The sequence below is a fragment of the Paramormyrops kingsleyae genome, chromosome 2, assembly GCF_048594095.1.
Source record: "Paramormyrops kingsleyae isolate MSU_618 chromosome 2, PKINGS_0.4, whole genome shotgun sequence".
Taxonomy (NCBI): Eukaryota; Metazoa; Chordata; class Actinopteri; order Osteoglossiformes; family Mormyridae; genus Paramormyrops; species Paramormyrops kingsleyae.
This window is the reverse complement of record NC_132798.1, coordinates 400,126-407,820: the sequence shown is the minus strand read 5'-3', so window position 1 is coordinate 407,820 and position 7,695 is coordinate 400,126.

Genomic DNA, 7,695 nt, shown 5'->3' with positions numbered 1-7,695 from the left:
TAACAAATAACTGATCTCTGACTCATAGAACCACCAATACTAGGCTTCCCAGTATCCCTCAGATACAAGCTTTGGCATGTCAGCCGCTTCTCATGGAAGGTGTATAACAGGTCTTTGCCAGTCACTGGTGTCTACAGCAAACTCTGTCTAAATGACCGCAGGATCTATTGCCACTAAGACACTGGTAGTGCCTACTTCCCTGCTGACATACGATGAATTCAATGAGATGTGGAAGCATTTCGTCACCTTATTCTCTGATCGGCATTCTGGGGGAGTCGGATAAAAAGCAGAAAACCCAGTGACTACTAGGTGGCTCGAGGAAGGCCGACCTGCTTTTAATCTAGCAGTTCGTAATTGGGAGGTGTCACTGATGTACCTGTATGACGACATGGTACATAAAAGCAGCACAGGCAGGACATGTGTTATGCTGTACAGTAAGTGTCCGCCCCCCCCGGCTGTGAATAGTATCCCCCTGGGAAACAGTGTTCCCCTCTGTGCTGTTTTTCTGCTAGGTGTCTGACTCCAGGATCTGCGAGCCAGCCCAGATCTTCCGTACAACCTACTACTCACTGTCTTCTGGTAGATAGTGATTTTGCATGTATGCTATTTACTAAACTAGTTAAATACTAGTTGTTTCCATTAGTTCATTGTGAGGTATCATGAGATCTAGTCCGTACTGAGCATTTTCACATCAACGTTTATTTATCAAATGCACAACAGTACAGCAAAGTGCGCTAGACGAGTTTCCCTCTGTGATTAATTCTGTTTTTATTACTCATGTTATTTGGCATTTTGCCTGTTTGCCCATCTTTGTTTCTTTGGATTACAATTCCGCGCTTGGTTCTGTCTTGGTTTGGTTTTTTGAGGATTTTGCCCATTTAATGGCTACAAGTGACTTTTGGTAAAATAAAACTATCATAGGTGATTTTTCGGGGGGGAGGTGTAGTGGGTATTGTACCCACTAATCGTCAGATGAACATTAACACATTAAGTGAAAAAAAGTTAAATAATATTGTAAAGTTGTATCTTGTGTTAGTCATATCAATGTGTGATAATTTATTGTAACTGTATTTACTTTTTTTCTGAATTATTTATCTGTAAGTGACCCTTCACCTCATTCATTGCAATTTCAAATTATAGTAGCATCTTAATCAGCCCTGTTTACTGGCGGTCACTGCAGGGGGTTAGCTGAGAAGAGTCCTTACATGGGGGCAAAGATACAAACAGGCCACACTGAGGCTAGAAACAAGAAAATTAATGTTACACAGCTATTATTTGGTTATTTTAAGGTTAATTAAATCCTTACCAGGCTACCCTCTGCAATGTACTTTGCTGACTAAACACTGTCTACCAGCATCTAACTATCCTCCAGATTTTCAGCAGTTTAACTTCAATTACCACCACTGTTCAATTACCACCACTGTTCAATTGCCACCACATGCATCTGATGCCCTAATTATCTGTTACACTGTGTAATTAAATAACTACTGTTGACTCAGAGATGTTGCTCTAGATTATCTGAATTTTGCTGGAACTACATTTTGAAAACCCATACATTTTACATTTTAAATGCACATTTTTATACATTTTTCAAAAGATTGATCGTTTCCAGCATTAATTTTCCAGAGGTGGCCACTGAACACTGTAATTTTGGCTCTGTATATAAGCAGGCAGTGATAACTGAGGTCTGAATAAAACAATCTAATTCTTGCACAAATACTTTGGGGCATAGAGAAGAAAATGACGCTCACCTTTTTGTGGGCTTTTTTGTTTCTTCAATTTCCATATTTCTAAATGATCGTTTATGGGCAAGGGAGATGCATCACTGTATTTATACTGCCATCTAATGGCAGTAATGGTTATTAACTAGGAGATGTGATGTAGCTCAGGAAGTAGCACTGTTAACTCACATGTCCTGGACTGCGAGATTTTTTGTGCACAGTTTTTTTTTTTTTGTGTATGGTTTATATGTTCTGTGTTTGTGTGTTTCCCCTCAAAATACAAGAACATATGCAGTTCTTATGAATTTGTGATGTTGGCCATAGACTGGCATCTGATCCAGGATGCACCCCCGCTCTATGTCCTACGCCAGGGGTCTCCAACCTAGTTGGAGCTTCTGTCCAGTAGGTTTTCTATCCAACCTGGCTTCTGATGAGCCACATCTGTTCTCAGGTAAATACCAGGAACAAGTGTTGCTCATCAGAGCCCTGGTAGAATAGAAGATTTACTGGATAGTGGCTCTCCAGGACCAGAGTTGGAGACCCCTGTCCTATGCTAAATAAGGTAGGTTCCATATGCATAAGATCAATGGTTGGGTGTCATCAGTACATTTTTATGGTCCACTGTGAGACCCCTTCCACCCAAACCCCGTCTCCTGGGATGACTGTCTTTAAAATAAGACAAAAGATATTTACAGATATATTTAGAAAATATATACACAGTAAATGTCTACACCAGGGGTCACCAACATGGTGCCTGCGGGCACCAGGACGCCCCCAAGGACCACATGAGTCGCCCGTGGACCTGTTCGAAAAATAGTACAACTCACCAGTGAGCAGTGTCTAAAATTTTATTCTATCCTGTTGCTATTCTTCTTTAATCACATTTGCATGTATATAGATTTAAAAATGACAATATCTAAAAAAAGCATTTAAAACATGTTTATTATGCATGATGTTTAGATAAGTTTAGGAGGGTGTTTCAAACTGGTAGCCCTTTGTATGGCTCAGTACCTGTGAAGTAGCTCTCAGTTTCAAAAAGGTTGCTGAGCCCTGGTCTACACATTTACTCATGTTTAAAAAAAAACCTGGTGAACTTCCACTTGTAAACCAACCAGCAGCTTGTCACTTAAATTTGGCCATAATGTGTTCCTTCCTAAGAACTATACTGATTTTATGCAAACTTAGCCTTTGTTGTTGTTTTTTATTTATGCTTCTTTGAGTCATTAAATCATGTTCTTATTTCATGCTGTCCCCTTTGTATACATAATTTAGGCACAACTCAATAATTAACCACATAACACATACTCAGCTTGTGTCCCCTTTGATTGATTTTCTTTGTTTGTTTTGCACAAAAGGCCTGATATCCTTTACCCTATCATTACTTTTTATTTATTTAGCTGATGCTTTTTTTTCCAGAAAGGTCCTGGAGTAGCTGGAAATTAAGGGACTTGACCAAGGGCTCAGTGGTAAGATCACTCTGCAGACCCTGCAATTCAAACCAGAGTCACAGCATCCTAACCTGCTGAGCCACATACTGTCCCCTAAATCATTACATCATATGCAAAAATAGGAATGGTATATTTTCTCAACTCATTTATCAATTACAGATACATCATCCAGCATACTTAAAGGTAAACATTTGGCTTATTTAATGTATTACACTCTTGTCTTTCATGTGTTTCTGTGGGATTCAGCCCAATGTTTTGGTAGCAACATTTGTGAAATTTAAGTTTGTTACCTTGGGAAATATTTGTACTCACAAGCTCAAGATGAAAGGTTTTTATAGCTTATTCAAAGTTCCATGTTCTAAATAATATCAAATTATGGAACATAAATGTCATGCCGTTTGTCTGATCCTACTGTGTGCTATGCCCCCTCGTTAACCTTTTGTGTTATTTCCGAGTAGTCCTGTGTATTTCAGTCTGCGTTCGAGTACGTTTCCCTAGGTCTGTCATTGAAGTCTGATTGTCTAGTCTGGTGAGGTGTTGTGTGTTCTCAGCTTGTTTCCATGTTCCTGCTCCAATTCCTCATTAAATCCCGTACTACCCAGTCCAATGTGTTCCTCTCCTGCTTCCCTGCTCCGTGCACCCAGTCAGGACAATAAACAGCATTAGAAAAATTAGGGGAGACAAAACTATTATTCATGCAGTCAATCAATTTTTGATAGATGGTTACAGTGAATCTTTTAAAAACCCTTCCGATTGTCAAGTTAATAAAAGGTTCATTTGTCATTTAACTGTCACGGACAGTTCCCCTGTCCCTCTCCTCTCCATTTTGGTCAGCAGGCATTGCAGGCCATTCTGCATTTTCCCTTCCTTGCACTGCTGCATAGCTCAGGGGGCTGAGTGTGTGGCTCCAAGAATCTGCTATATATATATAAATATATCTTCCTGTTCAGATTTTTCAGTCATTGCATTTCATGTTTGACCTTTGTAATATGCGCACGCTTTTATTTTACAGTAAAATACCGTTATAACAGACGTAAAGGGACCTGGCAAAACAGTTTGTTATATCCAGAGTTGCTGTGTGCCCAGAGGACACAATTTATACTCATGCCACACCACAGCAGACACACTAGTACAGTATAATAATCTATACCACATGTAGTAATCCAACTTTACCTGACCAGATGCGTGACTATTAATAATCCCGACTACGTATCTGCGCTAGATATCACCGGCACGCCACGAGCCTTGAAGGCGGAGCTGCATAACCGTTATAGCCAAACAAAACTATACAGTCAAAAGCGGTCCTACCAAATTGTTTGTCCATTATAAGCGAAATTCCGTTATATGTGAGTCCGCTTTATCCGATGCTTTTTCTGCATGTTCTTAAAGGCGCGCGGCCAGGACCAGCGGACCTCGTCCGTTATAGACGATATTCCGTTATAAGCGATCGAGTCCACTATAACGGGATTTTACTGTAATTATTTTGGAATTAATTGGAATGTTAATTAAGATATGATTATGTATCAATCTCAGCTCTGTTCTCGATATTATGGAAGTATCACGCAGAGGATTATTTCAGAAAAGATGGTTTTTATTCTCTGCTTTCTCGTCTTGCTTTTACTCACAGCACTGACTACAGAGTTCCATTTTTTATATACGTATATACAAGACTCATTCTCCCGCTAACTCAAACAAAATCATGTCATATTGGTACACCTGACAGATAAATAAAATAATTCAATCAGATAATGTTAAATATTGTGTCAGATGAGGACACATAATTTAACAGATTACATGACATGAGAAATAAGATCGCAGAATTTCGTCCGACGGAACGATCTTTTGGGAATCTGTTCCCACACGTCGGACGTTCTTTGAGACAACGCTAAAGTAAGCGAGACAATTAAGCAGGCTTGTTCACTCACGTAAGTTACCATGGTAGCTCAGCGGGTATTCATTTAATACACGTTGATGGAATGGAATTTCCACTTAAGTGAGCCAGACTTGTAGAAATAAATCAGACTTTCCCTTAATCCTGCTTCGTGGAATAGCCCCCAGTTCTAACTACAGGGAATGCAGATTATTCATATGAGAAATTCAGTTGTAACTGGTTCTAATGCCAATTCGTCATATCAGAAATTCTGTTTTACTAGTGAGATGAAATGTTTTTGTAATTTATTTCAAAGTCACTTGGAATTTGAACTAGTTAAAATGCTCATTTCTGATGTCAGGAATCTGATTCTAACTATTCTCCAACTCCCTCCCCTCCACACACCCCTCTGTTAAAATCTTGGGTCCACCTGTCAGGTTTCTTCTGGTGCAGACACTGCCCACAACTTATTCTTCGGTTCAAAACAACACAAAATCAACATGATGGCAATGTTTAAAGCAGCTTCCAAAGTTACTACAATAACCCCATCACATTTGTGGTCTTGACATTAACAATTTCATTTATTTGTTAGTTGGCTGTGAACAATTAAACGTGAATATTTTTGGAGCTTGCTGAAAGATTGCAGAAATGTGAACATGATGCATAAACCAAAAACAATACTGAAAATTGTTTTAAAATATTTGTTAGTGTAAGTGCATGCTATATCGTTGATCTTAAATCTTGGCTTGGGTATGCCACGTATCTCTGTCATCAACCAGATTCACTCACGTGTCTTTGTGACCATGGAATCTCATGTTTCTTGCAGTAACTTTAAAACTTTTGACTGCCAGTAATTTTAATAATGGGTCCAAAACGTAGTGCATGCAGTAGTAACATAAGCAATTCAAAAATCTTTTACAAACTTATTTTGAAAGCATGCATCAGGTTTTTTAAAATGCATAATTCGTAATCATGAATCATGACATTTGCACCTACTGTAAGAGTGAATGTGCCTGAAAATGTCAAATGGTATAACCATAAAAGAATGAGAAATATTAAATATTTTATGCACTAGGGTGTATATGTGTACTCATAAAAATAATTACTTTAAAATATCACATAAAAAGATTTTATTAGAATTATCTCTAAATTGTATGTATTTTTTGTAACATTGAGCAGGACATATGCTTTCTAAATAGTTAATTTATGTAAAAATGAATAAAAAACATGTTATTACACTGCAATAGAGGATTATATTTTATTCCACATTAATTCTCCAATATATTATATTTTTATGAAAAATATGGGTTACACCAATTGACACAAACCAGTCACACCACCTGACCGTTTTGCTTATAGAGGTCAAAGGCCATTGCTTGATGACACTGAAGATGAAGCATGCTAGTCAACAAGGCTAACTGGTTTCATTTTATTTGAATGCATAAAAACAAAAAGGATTGCAAATTCATGTTTTCTATTGTGATTTCAGTGAAGAAAAAAATTTAGCAACAACAAATTAGGGTAAAAACGTGTCTGTCCATGAGTCTGTGTGTTTCTGTCTCTGCGTTTCTGTCTGTGTTTCTGTCTGTGTCTGCTTGTATGCGTGTGTGTTTGTCTCTGTGTTTCTGTCTGTCTGAGGCCCTTTTTATACTTGGTTTTAAAATGCACCTTGGGCAATCGGATCACAAGTGGACAGCGCTAAATTGAAGTGTAAACAACCACCAAGACTCACTGTGATCCGATCACTCGAACTATTTGCCAAGGGGTCTGAGATGCATTTGACCACATATCTTTTACAGTGTAAATGATAATGCATCCTGATGCATCCCTGACAAGGATCTCATAAGAAATTTATGCGTACATCATCAATGCTGGATGTGGTGGTCGTTTTGGAGATAGCATGCCAACACTAAAAAACCTGGAGAGGAGCACCGATGTACGTGGTTGGAGTGTAAGTAAAACCAAATGCCTAATTTCCAAAAACTAGACGACTCCTATCGTAATTGGTCATTTTTGTTTTTTTAGCTAGCCTGTGCTAAACAAATCTGGAGCTTGTCTGATGACAGAGACTTATGTAATATCTGTGTGCAGGGCCATTTGATCATCTAGCGGATGTAACATAGGCAGTAATGAAATCTGAATATAAGGGATCAGTTGGACACCTGGAAGACGTGGATAGATACAGGTGTAAATGGTGATGTCTCAGCTATCTATTTGTGATCCAATCACCATTTTAAAACTAAGTGTAAACAGCCTACGTGTCTGTCCCTGTGTCTGTCTGCCTGTTTTGTGTGTGTGTGTCTGTGTGTATAAACTACCTTTCACTTCTTTTGGAAAGATAATTGGCTCTAGCAGCAAGATCAGCATTCACTTGTGCTCTGGGATGAGCCACATTTTTCTTGCTTGAAAGTGGAATCTATTAGGGGAAAAGAGGCTCTGTTAAATTGTATTAATTATGAAATAGCAGAAATCTAATAAATTACAGTGGTACCTCAGAACTCGAATTTAATCTGTTCAGAACTCCTGATCGAATCCTAAAAAGTTCGAGTTGTGATCGAATTTTCCCCATAAGAAATAATGGAAAACCAATTAATTGGTTCTCAGCCCCAAAAAATTACACCTAAATATGTTTTTTTTAGCATTTAAACACAGAATG